General features: G+C 37.8%; 1 protein-coding gene across 1 annotated transcript in view; it reads right to left on the bottom strand.

The window, feature by feature from the left end:
- LOC150101837 (glutamate receptor-interacting protein 1-like) overlaps positions 1 to 18,833 on the bottom strand; it is a 369,473-nt gene that overhangs the window by 242,927 nt on the left and 107,713 nt on the right. The window lies entirely within an intron of this gene.

Below are 18,833 nucleotides of genomic sequence, written 5' to 3'. Positions count from 1 at the left end.
CCTCATGGATCATCTTCATGGCTGTACCAGCCTTGAAGATGATCCACGTGAAGAATGTCCAAAAAATGTAACACCACCAGAAATCATTGATCAAGTGATGATATGGTATTGGATGATTGGCAAGTCAAAGTGCATGAAATTGCTGAGACCATAGGCATTTCAAAAGAACGTGTAGGATATATTTTGCATGAAGAATTGCAAATGAAAAAGCGTGGTGCAAAATGGGTGCCATGCTTGCTCACAGCAGATCAAAAACGTACTCGCATTAAAATCTGTGAACAGTGCTCGGAGCGTTTTAACAAGAATAAAACTGATTTTTTATTATGGATGAGACTTGGATTCACCATTACACACCAGAACCCAAATAGCAGTCAAAACAGTGGACAGAAGCTGGTTGTTCAGTGACACAAAGTTGGTTCCATCAGCAGGTCATCACAGTGTTTTGTGATGCTAAAGGCATTTTGTTTATTAATTATCTTGAAAAGGGTAAAACAATAACTGGAGAATATTATTCCGATCTTTTAACTAGCCAGACGAAAACGTTTGTGAGAAAAGACCCAGTTTGCCGAAGAAAAAATTTTCTTTCATCAGGACAATGCACCTGCCCACAAAAGTGTTTTGGTAATGGGAAAATAAAGGGATCTGAACTATGAATTGTTGGAACATCCACCCTATTCCCCAGATTTGGCTCCCTCTGACTTCTATTTCTTCCCAAAACTAAAACTCTTCCTCGCTGGTCAGAGTATTTCTTCGAATCAAGAGGTGACTGCAGCTGTAGAGGGGAATTTTGAAGATCTTACTGAGAACCACTACAGAGACGGGGTAATGGTGCTGGAGCATCGCTGGAGTAAATGTATTAGTCTTAAGGGAGATTTGTGGAGAAAAATAAAAATAATTTTGAAATTATAAATTAGTTTTTTCATTGTTAGGCTGAGAACTTTTCAGACCATCTTTGTATATAAAAACATAGCATAATTTCCTTCCCCCTCCTCATTTTCAATATTTACTTTATTGCATAATGTGTTTTCGAGTCATCTGCAATAAAGCTTTTAGGACCATTTTTGTACCTCTGCTTTGACCTGTTCATAATTTTATCATTATGTGACACCTCCAAGGAGTCCAAAGACTCAAAGGAGGAGTAACTACTCTACAACTCTCCGTCACTACCACTAACTCCACCAACTAAAGTGAACCACATCATTTACACCAGCACCATCTACTACCCACCACTAGTATTTTCACAGATGATCACAAATATCCATGCCCACGATCGGATTTGAACCCACAGTCTTTTGGCTGGAGAGCGGATACGCTAACCATTCAACCAAGATGAATTTTCAAAATGAATACTCCTGAAATATGTTTCAGTTAAGAAAATAATCAGAATTCTGATAGAGCAAAAGTCCAGAATGTACAGAGGATAAGTTCCAGAACTTCTTTCACTTCGACAGTTATTAAAGGAATAGAATGTGAAATTAGGTCCTTCATATGTCACGAACCTGACTATATTGGACTTTGGTTATGTACTAAAATGAAAACACATGTCAAGAATATTATTTTAAAAATAAAGATTATGACAAAGCAGAGGTGAGAAAATGGTTCAAAAAAACTGAAGAGTTACAGTGATCTCTCAATTATCTGCTCCTCAAACTGTATTATTATGTGTCAATACAGCACCACATAACTATCTTCACTTAACCACCCCTTCAACCTTCAATTATCTGATAAGCAAACTGATTTCTTACAGCAGTTAGATAACTGAAGGATTATACTACAATGGTTCTGAATTCAAGGAATAAGAAAAGTCATTTACTATGTTATTGTTGATTGTGATGTTTTCTCCCTGGTGCAGGACACCAGAGTGCAGAGAATTTGAAATTGGAAGTGATCACTATTTAGTCTTGAGCAGGATAAAATTGAATTTCATATTGAAAAGAGTAACATGTAAAAAAGTTTTAAAGCAAATAAAAGTTGAGCATCTCTCAGATGTGAACTGCAGACTAAAATACACAAAGATTATTGAAGAAAAAATAAAAGAGTTTGAGAACAGGAATCAAACCTTGGAGATTCGGTGGCAAACTCTGAAGAAAACATTGATTGATTCTGCCAGAGAGGCATGTGGTGAAGTTGTCTGCAAGGATAAAAAAATCAGAACTCCCTGGTGGACACAGGAAGTTAAAGAGGCAGTGAAGGAAAAAAAGAAAGCATATCAAAAGTTCCTGGCAAATAAGTCGGCTTGTGCTCTTAGAGAATACAGAGACAAATGTAAGAAAGCTAAACACTGTGTAAAACTAGCTAAACAAAAGTCATGGGAGGACTTTGGCAAGAACATAGAAAATAAATATCAAGAAGGTAGCAAAATATTCCAGACATTATTGAAGAAGCTCAGGAATGGAGAAAAGAGTGCTGTAAAAGGAGTTAGAGAGGATAAAGGTGACATGAAAATGAGAAAAAAAGATATCCTTGAAGTATGGAGTAATTACTTTGAAAAACTGTTAAATGAAACAAGCAGTGATGATAGCACAGTGATAAAAAACACTGACCAGGCATGCAGTCAGGAATACATATCCATACTTGAAGTAGAAAAAGACATCAAAGGCTTGAAATGTGGAAAGGCAGCAGAAGTAGATGATATTCGACCAGAAATGCTGAAGTTTGGTGGTATAAAAGTCTTACAGTGGCTGCACTGCATAGTTCAGAATGCCTGGACAGAGGAACTAATTCACGATGATTGGAGTAGAGTTCTCATAGTACCCATATATAAAAAGGGAAATAAAACTGAATGTGAGAATTACAGAGGTATATCCCTACTGAGTGTTCCTGGTAAGATATATGCAAGTATAAGACTATTACACTTTTTTATATAATCTTTATCAAATAGCTTTATTTTATCCTCCTACATGTTTCGCCAATCTGTTTCTATTGACATCCTCAGGGAATACAAACTAGTAAGATAAAATGAAGGTTACAGACTAGGTTATAACTGATGGTTCTAATTCATACAAAAAATTGGTATTGTGCGTGACAATGTGCGTGTCTCGTTAAAGTGATTTATTCGTAATGGCTCATGACGTAATTGTTATGAAAGTTCATTTCTTTGATGTTTAATGATCTGATAAAAGTTTTCCAAATTTCTGGTAAAATTAGACCTTGATTCTTGATTATTTGTAGGTTTTCTGTATACAGATTGGTTGATACTATTATTGGATTGTTTCTTTATTAAAATGTCAAGGAATGGCAGTTTTTTATCTCTTTCCATTTCTAATGTGAATTTGATGGTATTGTGGAAACTATTGATTTGGTTGAGGTAATTCATTAGTTCTTCTTTAGTATGATCCCAAATGATAAAGATGTCATCTACATATCTGTACCAAATTTTCGGTTTTGGAAAGATCTGGGTTAAGATTTTTTTCTCTAGATCTTCCATGAATAAGTCAGCACAAGGAGGAGAGGGGGCTACCCATAGCTAATCCAGTGAGTTGTTTGTAGATCGTTTTTTGCCAAATGAAATAGAAGTTAAACAGTGATTGAACAAAGTAGTGATGTCTCTTGGGAACAATTTGTCTAAAAAAGATAAAAAAACTGCCATTCCTTGACATTTTAATAAAGAAACAATCCAATAATAGTATCAACCTATCTGTATACAGAAAACCTACAAATACTGGACGTTACTTCCATTTCAACTCAACTCATCACATATCTCAGAAACTCAGCATTATCCATAGTCTCAAGAAAAGAGCTATACAGTATACGACAGACAAGGATGACCTACTAACGGAATTAACCACAATATCTAGAGAACTTTCTTTAAATGGTTACCCAAAAAGACTCTATAACAAGATTCTATTTACTGATATACCACATCGACAACGTGATGACGTCCAAGATATCAGTACAATTACGATTCCTTTTGTCAACAACCTTTCCAAAAAATTAGCTAACCTTTTAAAACCACATAGGATCAGAGTGGCATTCAAACCAATCAACACTATTCAGAAATTTTTAAGATCACCGAAAGATCCTCACCCATTCTACAAGTACTCTGGATAATAATATTCCTTGCTCATGTGGTATTAGTTACGTAGGTCAGACATCTAGAAGCTTTGAAATGAGAAAGAAAGAACACATAGGATATGTCAGAAATAACAGACAAGACATTTCAGGCCTTTCATGCTACTTTGCCTCTACTAACCATCACATTGAGTGGGATAAGAGACTTATGCTATACATAGAAGATAACTACCATTCAAGAACCTTTAAAGAAGCAGCTACAGTCGTCCGTAAAACTGAAAACCTAAACAAGAATCAAGGTCTAATTTTACCAGAAATTTGGAAAACTTTTATCAGATCATTAAACATCAAAGAAATGAACTTTCATAACAATTACGTCATGAGCCATTACGAATAAATCACGTTAACGAGACATGCACATTGTCACGCACAATACCAATTTTTTGTATGATTTAGAACCATTGGTTATAACCTAGTCTGTAACCTTCAGTTTAGCTTACTAGTTTGTATTCCCTGAGGATGCCAATAGAAACAGATTGGCGAAACATGTAGGAGGATAAAATAAAGCTACTTGAAAAAGATTATATAAAAAAGTGTAATAGTCTTATGAATAATTGTGGAAGAAAAGCCTGGTTAAGAACAAGCTGGATTCAGGTCAAATAGAGGCTGTCAGGATCAGATCTTCACTTTACGACAAATAGTGGAGAAATCATGGGAATATAACAAAGATCTGATTTAAGTTTGAATAAAAACTTTAGTTTAATATAACTAAAATCTACATTCGATGTTTCGACCTTTATGTCAAGGTCATCTTCTGGAGCATACAACTATACACAGAAAACAAGCTACACTACAATCAAACTGCTTTGTTAAAGATACTGACCAATCACTATAACAATTGTTGGCCTGACCTCTGGTGAAAAAAAAAAATAATAATAAATAAATAAATTATACATTAACACTAGAGTCCAATATTAGTGTTATCTGTTGGTTGTAAAAATACATTGGGTTCAACAACAAGTATCTATCTATATACATATATTAACATCATGATTATACTTGTACATGCCAGCCAGTTGGTATGGAATGGTTTCTAATACTAGCTGAAGATTGGTTAGAGTCCTGACTTATGCTGGATCTTATATATTAGGTAGGTTGAACGTGTGCCATCCAGATCCTTGGAATTTTCATGCCATCTTTGTTGATATTTGGGTGGTTTATCAGGATTTCGCAGACTTCCTTAAATTTCCTTTCATACCAGGTTTTTGCGTGGTGTAAAGAGCACAGCATACTTTTCCAGTTGATTTGATGGAAGGTGTTGAGCGCGTGGTCTGAGAGGCCTGCTTCACTATAATGGTTATATTTAATATATTCTTTCTTGCATATGGGGATTGTCCGTCCTGTTTCACCAATGTACGGTAAGTTACAGGTGCAGCGGATGCAATAGACTCCAGGATGTGCTAATGGGAGGAGAGGATCCTTAGAGGAGTTGAATATGGTTTTAAGTTTAGTGGGTGGTTTAAAGGTGGCACTGAGGTTATAATGCTGTAGGATTCTGTTGATTTTTTCTGATAACCCTTTAATGTATGGGATGGCTATGGTTTTACTGTAATCTAGAATCATTTTTGTTGTTGTTTTATGGAGTATTTTATTAATAGTATTTTTGTTTATAGCAATTATTTATGAATGTGTCGCTGATGATTTTTAGTTCTTGTTTCAGGGCTTGTTGGTTAGAGCAAATGATTGCAACTCTGTTTTTAAGGGTATTAATGACTCCATATTTTTGTGATGGGTGGTGGTATGAATTAGCATCTATGTATTGGCCAGTGTGTGTTGGTTTTCGGTAGACCGTATAGGATAGACTGCCTGAAGGAAGACGTGTGCCTAGTGTACCTAGGAACGGGAGTGAATTTTGATTTTTGATTACGATGGTAAATTGTATGCGTTCATGTTGTTTGTTCAGGTGGCTAAGGAATGTGTTTAGCGTTTGTCGTCCGTGCAGCCAGATCGCGAACATGTCATCAACGTATCTAAGCCAGACTGTCGGTCTTAGTCTGGCAGAATCAAGAGCCTTTTGCTCAAAGGTTTCCATGTAGAAGTTAGCAATGGGGGGGGATAGTGGTGAGCCCATGGCTGTACCTTTTTTTTGTAGGTAAAATTTGTTTTGCCACATGAAATAACCACAGACTGTAGTACGTGGGCAAAGAGGGCCGTAATGTCAGGCGGAAATTTGTTCTGTAGTAGGAGAATTGTGTCATTTATGGGATATTAGTGAAAAGGGTAGAAACGTCGAAACGGACTAATAAGTCATCTTTGTCGAGTGTTATGTTTTTAATTTTGTTTATAAAGTGTTGCGTGTTTTTTATGTAGGAGGGGGGAATGACCTACCAACTCCTTAAGTGTTGCCGCTAATTTCTTGGCTAAGTGGTAATTAGGATTGTCTATTCCTTCCACGATTGGTCGAAGGGGCACATTTTGTTTGTATATTTTCGGGACCCTATATATTCTGGGGGGGGGGGGCGTAGTGGGTTTGAGTTTTTTAACTGTGTCTGGTGGCCAAGAAGTGATGAACTTGAGTAGTTTCTCTGTTTCATTGAAGGAAGTACAGGAAGATGGTTTAATGTTAAATCTGGTGTGAGACATGGATGTATATTATCCTCTCTGTTATTCATTATCTATATGGATTACAATATGAAGGAAAGCGGTATTATTTAACTCCTGTAAGGATCCTCCCCTCCCATCAGCATATCCTGGATTCTATTGCATCTGCTGCACCTGTAACTTACCATACACTGGTGAAACAGGATGGACAATCCCCACATGCAAGAAAGGACACATTAAATATAACCATTATAGTGAAGCAGGCCTCTCAGACCACGCACTCAACACCTTACACCAAATCAACTGGAAAAGCATGCACTCTTTACACCACACAAAAACCTGGTATGAAAGGAAATTTACGTAAGCCTGCGAAATCCTGATAAACCACTCAAATATCAACAACAAAGATGGTATGAAAATTCCAAGGATCTCGATGGCACACATTCAGCCTACCTAATATATAAGATCCAGCATAAGTAGGACTCTAACCAATCTTCAGCTAGTATTAGAAACCATTCCATACCAACTGGCTGGAATGTACAAGTATAATCATGATGTTAATATATGTATATAGATAGATACTTGTTGTTGTGCCCAATATATTTCTACAACCAACAGATAACACTAACAATAGGACTCTAGCATTGATGTATTTTTTTTTTTTTTTTTTTTCACCAGAGGTCAGGCCAACAATTGTTGTAGCGGTTGGTCAGTATCTTTAACAAAACAGTTTGATTGTAGTGTAGCTTGTTTTCTGTGTATAGTTGTATGCTCCAGAAGATGACTTTGACATAAAGGTCGAAACATCGAATGTAGATTTTAGTTATATTAAACTAAAGTTTTTATTCAAACACGATTATTGTCTCCATAATTTTCAAAAATGCATTCGGATCACCGTGTAAGCTTAAAAGAAAGGATCTGTATTTAAGTTTTGTCAATTTGGAAAAGGCATATGACAAGGTGCCAAGAGAGAAGCTATTCAATATGCTACAGTTATATAGTGTCAATGAGGCATTATATCAAGCAATACTGTCTTTATTTGAGTTGTAAGTCAGCAGTTAGAATTAAAGGAAGTACAGGAAGATGGTTTAATGTTAAATCTGGTGTGAGACAAAGATGTACATTATCCCCTCTGTTATTCATTATCTATATGGATCACATTATGAAGGAAAGTGGTATTAAACAAGATATCAAAATTGGAGATGTTAATGTCAGCTCTTTGCTTTATGCAGACGATGTTATATTATTATTATTATTAAACAAGACCTCATGGAGTCAAAGACTCATCTAGGAAGTCCTTTTATCTCACACACATCTCATCATACCGCGTCTTAAACACACTCAAACTCCTTGCAGACACCACACTCTCAGGCAAGGCATTCCAATCATTCACAACTCTGCACAAAAAAAACCTGCCTCTCACTCCCCTACTCGCACCCTCTTTATACAGTTTCCAGGGATGACCTCTGGTTCTCCCCTGATATCCCACTATTCTCTGTAGAATTTCTCCACCATTGATCCTATAACAACCCCTTACCAACTTGTAGGTCTCTATCATATCTCCCCTCTTCCTTCTCTCCACTTCCTTATACTTAACAACAAATCCACTACGAGTCTGCAAGATTCCGTGACTAAACTGAATAACTGTTGTAATAGATATGGTATGAAGGTCAGCAATAAAAAGACAAAGACAATGAAAACAGGCAGAATCATTGAAAATGTCAACTGTGTTGTGAATGGAGAACCTGTGGAACAAGTAAAAGATTTCAGCTACTTAGGCACGATTTTTAGTGAAGATGGTAAATTAAATATGGAAATAGACAACAGAATCAAAAAAGCTGGTATGGTAGGAAGTCAACTGAATAAATTTATATGGAATAAGAGAGAAATTAGCCAAAACACTAAATTAGCTGTACATAAGACAGTGTTTAAACCAATTTTAATTTATGGATCTGAGAGCTGAGTTAAAAGTAAAACACTTGACCAAAGACTAGAGACTGCTGATATGAGAGTCCTGAGAAAGATTAGGGGAATGAACAGATGGCATCAGTGGCAATATCATATTAAAAACGAGGATATTAGGAAAGAACTTGATATTGTCAGCATCCAGGAATGCATTAACAAAGCTAACCTCAAGTGGTATTGTCACTTAAGCAGAATGGGAGAAGAAAGATTAGCAAAACAAGTGTTCTCTGCCAGGTTGGCAGGAAAAAGACCCAGAGGAAGACCAAGATATAGGTGGATTGATATAGTAAAAAGTGCCTTAGAAGACAGAAATATATGAGCTGATAAAATTGGAGTTTTGACAAGTAACAGACTGATTTGGAGGAAAACTGTAGATAGGAAGTTAGTAATGATGTAATTTTTTTTCATGTAGTACTATCATATCCTGTACACCCCTTTAAGGCACATGGCAGGAATTTGATGATGATGATGGTTCTGAAAAAATTGTTATGCAGTGAAGAAAATATGTTGAAAGGGGAGGAGATTTTGTTGAGAAATAGTGTGAAAATAGACTTCAAACAATCTTTTTTTTTATTTATTTTTTATTTTATCATATGCTATCATAATTGAAGCATTACTTTCAGAACACTCCTTATAGTATGCATAAAGAGATCAAACAATATAAAGAATTTAGTACATCAGATAGAGCCTCCATAGCTCAGTTAGTAGACAGCCAAAGCCCTCTGGTCAGAAAGACCTGGTTCGATTCCTGTCTATGATGTGAGGAACTTTTATCTAGTCTCTTTCAACTAAAGGCAAGTTAGCCAGAGGTAAAGAGTTTTTTTCACACGAAAACTTGGGTTTTTCGTCCCTCAGAACAGGCAAACTGGCCCCATGAACACACATAGATTTACAGTCATAAAATATATATATATATACCTAATCCCTCATTAGGAGGGTTCAAACCCCTCTCCCCAAAGAGATGGGGTAGAAAGATGGAAAATCCCATACAAATAATAAATAAAAGTACATCAGATTAAAACTTCCAGGAGAAATTTCTAATGTTGAGGAAGGTTGATTCAAAGAATATAGACAGAATAAATATATATGAAGAAGGACCAATATCAGTTTGATGCTACCAAAAATGAATGGTAGGAAGCTGCATCTCATTTTGACAAGCTTTAAATAATGTAGCAGAATTATAGATGTAAATTTACATAAACAATGCCCACAGATTATCTAGAGAAAAGACATAGCAGAAATTAGTAGGGTGTGACAAACAGTGCAATGAATCAAAGAGAGAATATCAAAATTAACCTAACAGTACTCTTTGAAACAAAGAGAAGAGTTTCACATTCTCTTCTAAAAAGATACTTTCGAGTCTTCTCTTTCTCTCCTTCCCAAGTGTGAAAATGCTATGTCAATGATTTATAATAGATCCTGTACAAACAGGGCAAATCACAGGTGCAGAATTTTCTTGAATAGGAAAGTAAAAGTCCTTGAATAAAGGAAAAAACTTATATTTTGAGATAATGAAGCAGCAATAAATATGTTAACTTTAAACTAAGAAATTAATGTCATTCCATTAATTCAATTCTTGTCTGAAGATCCAGTTATCACTGAAGGTGAAGTGGGATTAAAAACATAACAAAGAAACATATGAAATAGCTACCTGTCTATGACTTGAGCCACCAATCAACTGGTGAAGCACAACATATAGTTTCTCCCAGCCAAGATTTCTCCACCTTCATGCAGTGCAGCCTCTTTTCCAAAATGAGATTTTGATGACCCTGGCCAGTACTGCTGCCATAAGTGCATAATCTTTCTTTTAGCAAGTTTTAAAACTTGAACTTAGTAAGAAAGTAAATTACACTTAACATCAAGAAATTATATTTGTTTTAATCATTTACTTATACCCAAGTGTGATTAAAGAAAAGTTTGACATCACAAATCTTGTCGAGTATAATTCATATCTTCTCTGCTGGATGAAATGTCAGCTAGATCTAGTGCACTACTACTTAAGGCATCTAAACCCGATATACTATTTTTGACAGAATCTGAATTGGGGAACTCATTTGTCTGCTACTGTCCATCCTACTCTTTCCAAACTACACTCTGCATGATCCCTTCTGGTACAAGATGTTATGCACTTGTGAAGTCTGACATTCTGTAGCAGAGAATGACAAATCTCAAATTTCATCTTTATAATCTGCTGTGGCTCAAAATTTCCTTGCCTCCCATGCAGTTATATTTACTGTCTCTATCACTCTTCAAATTGTGAGGGTTGTCTTCCTTGGAGACTTCAATGTTCACAACCCAGAATAGCTTCCATTCTCAAATTCCACCATTCATGCCAGATGTAGAGATATGTATTGTCAGTAACAATCACAAATTGTTCATCTACCTACCAGAATTCTTGATAATCCTCTCCACTCTCCCAACACCACCAGTGATCTCTTATCAACCAGTTCTGATAAAAAATATTGTACATGTCGGTTCATCTGTTGGTAATTCAGACCATAATCTCAATCCAAGTCACCTTTCTTCCAGAATGCCCTTCATAGCATGAAGGGCATTCTGGAAACTGTGTAAACTATGTAAGGTAAAAACTGTGTAGAAGTCAGCTGAGAAAGAAGTAGAAGTTGTATCCCTGGAAGCGGTTTTCCTACTTAGGACAAACAGGCCGATCTTTTTTGCAAAACACATTTTAGAATACCAATCCTATACTGGGCTCAAAAAAACATATCTGGTCTTTCTGAACATGGAATTAACTATATTACCCACAGGATTCTCAGGAATAAAGTTAAATTACTATATAAAAGCACCAAGAAATTCGAATGTATTTCAAAGAAAGTGCTGAGGTACACTTCTTCAGCATCCTAAACCTCAACAATGGACTTTCTATTCCAGAAATTTGGGAAATTGTTATAACTTTCTCAATTTTTTTTTGTTTTTAATAACACACACACCCACACCCACCCACAATATCAGATCCTGATAGCATAACCTGGCACTACTGAGACTAAATGCAAAAATATAAAATTCTCTATGCACTTGCATTGTTGTTTCTGAAGTTCCCATCATTCACTTTCTAACACTGATGATCATTTGAAATACCTGTGTAACTGATTATAATTTATGAAATACATTTTTTACAGTGCAGGTGTGTGTTTTACTATAGTTTTATTGATACTACAAAATTCTCATCATCATACACCAATTTTTGCTCTTCAGACCCAGGCAGCTGCTACTCCAGCTGAATAAATATATAAATGTTATTCTTACTGAAATGAAGATATTTGTGCTCCTTTCCACTCAAAGGCCAAGACTACTATCCAAACCTTAGTTTTTCAAACAAATGTACTAAAGATAGCCACCAAAAAATTCAGCATATCATAATTGGCTAAAAACAAACTTCAGCATACAGGGCAACCTGATAGATGTAAAATGACTACTGGCTTGGCCAGTAGTCATTGTACTGTTTTGTACTGGCTTGGCAAGTACAAAAACATGGCAAGGGACCAGAAGGCTTGACTGTCAAGCCTTCTGGTCCCTTGCCATGGCCACTGAGTGCAACTTCTGCCCATCCTGGTTCCACCTGCCTCACATCCACATGGTATTATTGTAACATTCCTCCCCCCCACACACACACATACATGCACAAAAAAGTCAATCTCCTGGCATCATTTTCCTCCTCAAACTCCTGCACTGATAATCAAAGCAGATTCCCCCTCCACTCTTTACCAGAAATTTACACTGAATGCCTCCCATATTTTTTCATTAGGAAGCCACTGAAGAATCCTGAATAGTTTGAATACCAACGAGTCTTCTAGTCATGATGGAATCTTTCAAGTTGTGATTAAAACTTGTGTCCTGAATGTCTGGTATCATTATTAGAATCTTCAATTCTCATCTCCTATCTAACTGTTACAGAAGAAAGAAGCTTATATTCAACCAATCACAAAGAAAGGAGATACATCAGCCATTGAACTATTGTCATTGCACTCATTTCAGTTTTACTGTGGAGAAATAATGAAGAAAGTCATTAACAGCCAACTCCTTCACCACTTAGAAGCCTACCAGTTAATTAATAACCCAATATTTTTACAACTCTCATTGCACAGTAGATTTTCCAGTCAACATCACCAAATCTAAGGAACAGTGCTATGGAAAGGTTTGGTGGAAATCACTTTAGACATTTCCAAAGCATCTGAGGTCTGAAAAAAAAAAAAAAGTTTAATTATCAAATTACTATCACATTTTCTGCATTCCATCTTTTTCAACTAGAATGCCTGTCTTCAAATTTCCACACCAATGCCAGAGTGCCCAGGGCTCTGTAACTTTCATTCACATGCTTTTGCTAATATGGAAGAGGTGGAGAGGATTCAGAGGCGAGTGACCAAGATGGTGGCAGGTTTATGGAATGAACTTCTGTGTGTGTCGCACGGATTAGATCGTCGGCTTGTCGAGAGCTCCTGGAAAGATCAGTATTATTTTGTGTTAACATTAGATATTTTACCAGAATTTTAAGTAGTATTGTTTGCTTTTTGATTCTTGGTGTGTCTGTGCAATTTTTGCCTGTTTTCTGTTATTTTAATTATTATTTTTAAGAAAAGATAGCGTACACATGGCACCGATAAAGAAAAAAATGGCAGCCAGGTCGCCATGCTTGCTTAAGAGTTTTGATGTAAAAGAATTTATGCAATGTGCTGTCTGTGAGATGTATGCCTTGCGAAGAGCGGTAGGAGTCTGGTTAGAAAGTGATAGTGGAGTTAATATGTGTAGAAAGTGTAAAGAGAATGAGGACTTCAAGCGTGTTTCGTGTATCGAGACTGATATCGTTAACGGTAGTCAGAATGTAGAAAATGGCGGTGTACTAGAGAATTGCGTGGTAGTGCCAGATAGGTGTGAGAGCGTCGCTGAAAGTGTAAATGAAGGTAGAAACACCGAAGGAATGGATGATTTGATCGATACTGAAAATGGTGAGATAAATGCGAGTAGCGAAATTGCCCGTTTACATGGCGCGATACACAGAGCCAAACGACAACTGGAGCGTATGCAAAAATGTGTGTTGAACGTACCGACAAATAACCGGCGGAAGTCTGTGACGGCAAAAAATAGAATGTACGTAAACGTCAATACAATGAAGGAGCGAGTGCTGTATGGGGATTCGCTATTAAGAGGCGTAATAATTGAGAGTTTAACGAAGTCGTACCAGCCGGGTGCGAACATAAAGGACGTCAGCGAATCTATTCGACTGCAAAAACAGAGGGTGAAAGAGATGATAATAGTGGCAGGAACGAATGATTTGAAAGAGGACAAAATGGAAATGATAGTGGATGTGAGGGAGTTGTTTGAGGTAGCAAAAGAGAAGAGTGAGAGAGTTAGGATGGTGAGTATCTTACCGCGGTATGACAGCGAAGTGTTTAGAAGGAGGGCCATAATTGCCAATGACTTTATGCGTGGGTTATGCATGGAGAGTGGTGTGGAATTTGTGGATGTGTGGAATGAGTTCGATGGGCGAAAGGACTTATATAAGATGGATGGGTTACATTTGAATGGAGTTGGTGTACGGAGACTTGAAAGAGTGTTGATGAATGATGTGGAAGTGGATGTACAGACTCAGGGAAACTAGATTTATTAAGAGGGGGGGGAGTAGATATGCAGACTTTAGGGGGGACAGTTAAGTGTATGAATGAGTATATTACGCCCAGGCGAGTACGACGGACAACAAATCAGAATGGGATAATTAGTATAAGGAATCAAAGTAGGGATGGGACAAATGGGCTTCTGCGATTCATGTACACTAATGCCAGGAGTATTAGGAACAAGAAGGAAGAGTTTTTGGCCATGGTTGGCACTTCCAGGCCACAGGTTGTCGGTATTAGTGAAACATGGCTGACAGAAGATGATAAAGCTAGTGGGATTGAATGCGATGGGTATAGCGTGTTCAGGAGTGACAGGGTGAATAAAAAGGGGGGAGGAGTGTTATTGATGATAGCTGATGAGCTTCAGCCAAGGAGTATAGAAGTTGAACTGCAGGATGGGGAAAAAAGCACATTTGAGGCTGTTTGGTGTGAGATACAATCTAGCAGAACAAAATATACAATTGGGTGCTGCTATAGACCGGGTGATGGAGTGGATGGTGGGAATAGTATGCATAAGCAAATAGAAGAAATGAATGGAAGGAGGGTAATTATTATGGGTGATTTCAATTATGGTAACATTGACTGGAAAGAGGAGAGGGCACATGGGAGGAAGGAATTGGATTTTATGCAGTTATTAAGGGACAACTATCTACGGCAACATGTATTGGAAAATACCAGGGGGCAGAGAGTGCTGGACCTAGTAATTGCAACTGAGAATGTAGCTGTAACGAACATGACCATGTTGCCACCAATTGGTGAGAGTGACCATAAGGTCATGACTTGGGAGGTGGCTAAAGGAGTCGAATTTACAATTAAGACAGGGTATATGTGGAATTACCGGGCTGGTAAGTATGACAAGCTTAGGTGTGTGCTTGGCTCAATGCCATGGCATGTAAAACTGCAAGGGCTGGATGTTGATGGTGCATGGGAGGTGGTTAAGAACTGTTTGCAGGAGGCAATGGTTGACTGTATACCAAGAGTCCGAATAATAAATCAGGTAGGGGTTAAATGGATGAATAACACTATTAAGCTTGAGCTGCAAAAAAAGAAACAATTGTGGAGGGAATTTAAGGAGAAGGGTGACCATCAGGTGCATGAACAGTATAAAGCTCAGGCCAGGATGGTAACAAGGGTGGTAAGAAAAGCAAAAGCAGATTACGAAAGGAAATTGGCCATGCAGGCTAAAGAGAATCCCAAACAGTTTTTTCAATATGTTGCAAGTAAAAGGAAAAATGCTCATGGTAGAATGATCTTAAAAAATGCTGAGGGTAGGGAGGTAACTGAATCAGTCGATGTTGTGGAATTACTGAGCGAGCACTTTGCAAGAGTATATCATCCAGGTGGTGGCTTTGCGGAAATGGAGGAACCAACAGCTTATACTGGAATTGCGATGAATGAGGTAGAGGTAACTAGTCTATTACAGAACCTCAATGTCAATACATCTGTGGGATTGGATGGTATACCAGCTCGTGTCGTACGTGAAGCGGCCAAAGAATTGTCAGTGCCCTTGACCATTATGTTTAATTTGAGCCTCAGGACTGGGTCAGTCCCAAGGGGGTGGAAAGAGGGGAAAATAGTTCCACTGCACAAAGGTGGTTCCAAGGCTACTGTTGAAAATTACCGGCCAATCAGCATAACAGGAATCATTATCAAGGTCTTAGAGAAAATAGTCAAGAGGAAAATACAAGATTGGATAGAAGAAAATGGGATACTGTATCGGGGACAGCATGGTTTTGTGAAGGGTAGGTCATGCCTCAGTAACTTGCTCACGTATTATAACACAGTGACGGCTGAACTGGATAAGGGTAATGGGTTTACAGTGATTCTGCTGGACCTTGCTAAGGCCTTTGACAGGATACCACATGGAATTCTAATCAGTAAATTGCAGCATATGGGAATGGACATAGGGTTGGTGAGATGGATAGGAGGATGGTTGACGGAGAGATATCAGAGAGTGGTTTACTCAGGAGTAGAGTCCACTAGATGGCCTGTGACTAGTGGTGTACCACAAGGATCTGTTCTTGGACCACTGCTGTTTAATTTGTTCATAAATGATATAGGAAAGGATCTGAGAGGAACAGTTCATTTGTTTGCGGATGATGCGAAGTTGGGTAGGGCAATAGTGAATGCAGATGACGTCAAAATTTTGCAGGATGATTTGGATAGATTGGAGGTCTGGGCTAGGGAGAATGGATGTCAATTTAATGTGGCAAAATGTAAGGTTATGCATTTTGGGGTGAAAAGATGGGAGGCAGTTTACTGCATTGGTGGAACCGTGCTCCAGGAAATTGATGAGGCACGAGATTTAGGAGTGTTGGTGGATAAGGAATTGAAATTTAGGGGACACATTGCAAAAGTGGCCAAATCAGCTCATCAAATCACTTGGTTGCTGAAGAATACGTTGACAAGCAGAGACAAGCAGGTTATTGTTCCTCTGTATCGAGCCTTGATAAGACCTCATCTCGACTACTGTGCTCAGATTTGGTCACCTAGGTTTCTTCTTGATGGGGAGGAGGTGGAGAGGATCCAGAGGCGAGTGACCAAGATGATAGCAGGTCTGTGGAATGAACCGTATGAGAACAGGTTGAGGATTTGTGGGTTGCAAAAATTGGTTGATAGGCGGAGGAGGGGAGATATGATTGAGACATTCAAATTACTGAAGGGTTTCTATAAAATTAATTCAGAAGATATTTTTGAGAACAGGACTGGTTGTGGGAGGACTAGGGGACATCCATGGAAACTGGGCAAAAATGTGGTTAGTAAAGGTGTTAGAGCTGGGTTCTTTACTTTTAGAGTAGTGAATGAGTGGAATGCGCTCCCTGAGTCTGTGGTGGATGCTGTGACAGTGAATGAGTTTAAGGCGAGGTATGATAGATACTGTATGAATGTCGAATAGTTGTGATGAAAATGTTTTGGGGCCTCCCTCGATGAGTCTAATGACTCCCTGGAGTTGCCCGTAATAATAATAATAACTTTATGAGAACAGGTTAAAGATTTGTGGGTTACAGAAACTGGCTGACAGGAGAAAAAGGAGTGATATTATTAAGACAGAACATAAAGAAGAATGGAAAGAATCATTCTAGGAATAACACTGATAAAAAGAGTAAGGAATGGATCAGATCACAGACAAGTCTTGGATGAAATCGAAATTGTAAAGCATCCAAATGGAGATAGGTAGAACATGTGGCTCGAGCAATGGACAATAGATTATTATTATTAATACAGGACACCTCCAAGGAGTCCAAAGACTCATCAAAGAAGGGCACCTACTCTACAACTCTGTCTCCACCACTCAAACCCACCAACTACATCACCATCATCATCTACACCAATGCCATCTACTGTCTGCTGCCACCACCACCACTATATTTTCACAGACAATCACAAACATCCATGCCCACAGCGGGATTCGAACCCGCAGCCTTTTGGCTGGAGAGCATATATGCTAACCACTCGACCAACCAGGCCAGCATGATGGACCAGAAAAGTAACAGAATGGATACCAACCAGAAAGAGAAGACAAGGACACCCAAAAACAAGATGGGCAGATGAAATAGAAAAACTGGCTGGAAAGAGATGGATGGTGGAAGTAGAAGACTGGGAAAATTGGAAGATCATGGGGAAGGCCTTTATTCAGCAGTGGATCGAAAATGGCTGAGAAAGAAGAAGAGAAAGAGACATACGAATTACTAAAGGGTTTTTACAAGATTAAATTTTTATTTAATTTTGTTTTATCATCAAATTCCTGCCATGTACCCTCAAGGGGTGTACAGGATATGATAGTAATACATGAAAAAAATTACATCATTACTAACTTCCTATCTACAATTTTCCTCCAAATCAGTCCGTTACTTGTCAAGACTCCAACATTATCAGATCTTATATTTCTATCGTCTAAGGCACTTTGTACCATATCAATCCACCTATGCCTTTATTCTTATTGTTAAACCAAAATTTTGTTTTAATTTAATAAAATTAAAAATTTAATTTTATTAAATTTAAATTAAATTTTACAGAGGAAAATTTTCAAAACAGGTCTAGTGGTGAGCAAGAGTGTAATTAGCAAGGATGTTAGAACTAGGTTTTTTGCTTGAAGAGTGGTGAATGAGTGGAATAATTGCCAGAGTGTGTTGTGGGTGCCATGACTGCGAAAGAGTTCAAAGCAAAATATGATAGATACTGCGCAAATGTTAGCATGATGTTTAGGGCCTCCCTCAATGAGTCTAAGGACTCCATGGAGTAGCCTGTAGTAGTAATAAATGAGCTATCACTAACCTATCCACAGTTTTTCCAACAGCATGCTCCATATCCCATTTGATAAATCTTGGTGCTTGTATATCCAAGAGACAAGATCTTCCACAATTTGTAATGTCTTAAAAAACTGATCTCCTTGCCATACTTCAGTGGGATGATAACAACCTTGTCAATTTCAATGCCAGCAAAATATAATCCTACCTCATTTCATGCAAGTAAGACCACACCTGTCTCACCTTTAATAATACTCAGATATTCACACAAGATCAACTCTCTCTCTCTCTCCTTGAACACCTCTGGTCTCTCCAAACATAAGCACATAACATCCACAGACTCCTCTGCATCCAAAAAAAAAAAAAAAAAGTCTCCTTTTTC

This window comes from Typopeltis vanoorti, chromosome 11, assembly GCF_054136105.1.
Source record: "Typopeltis vanoorti isolate ZY-2024b chromosome 11, IOZ_Tvanoo_1.0, whole genome shotgun sequence".
NCBI classification, from domain to species: Eukaryota; Metazoa; Arthropoda; class Arachnida; order Uropygi; family Thelyphonidae; genus Typopeltis; species Typopeltis vanoorti.
This window is presented reverse-complemented; position numbering and strand designations above follow the sequence as displayed.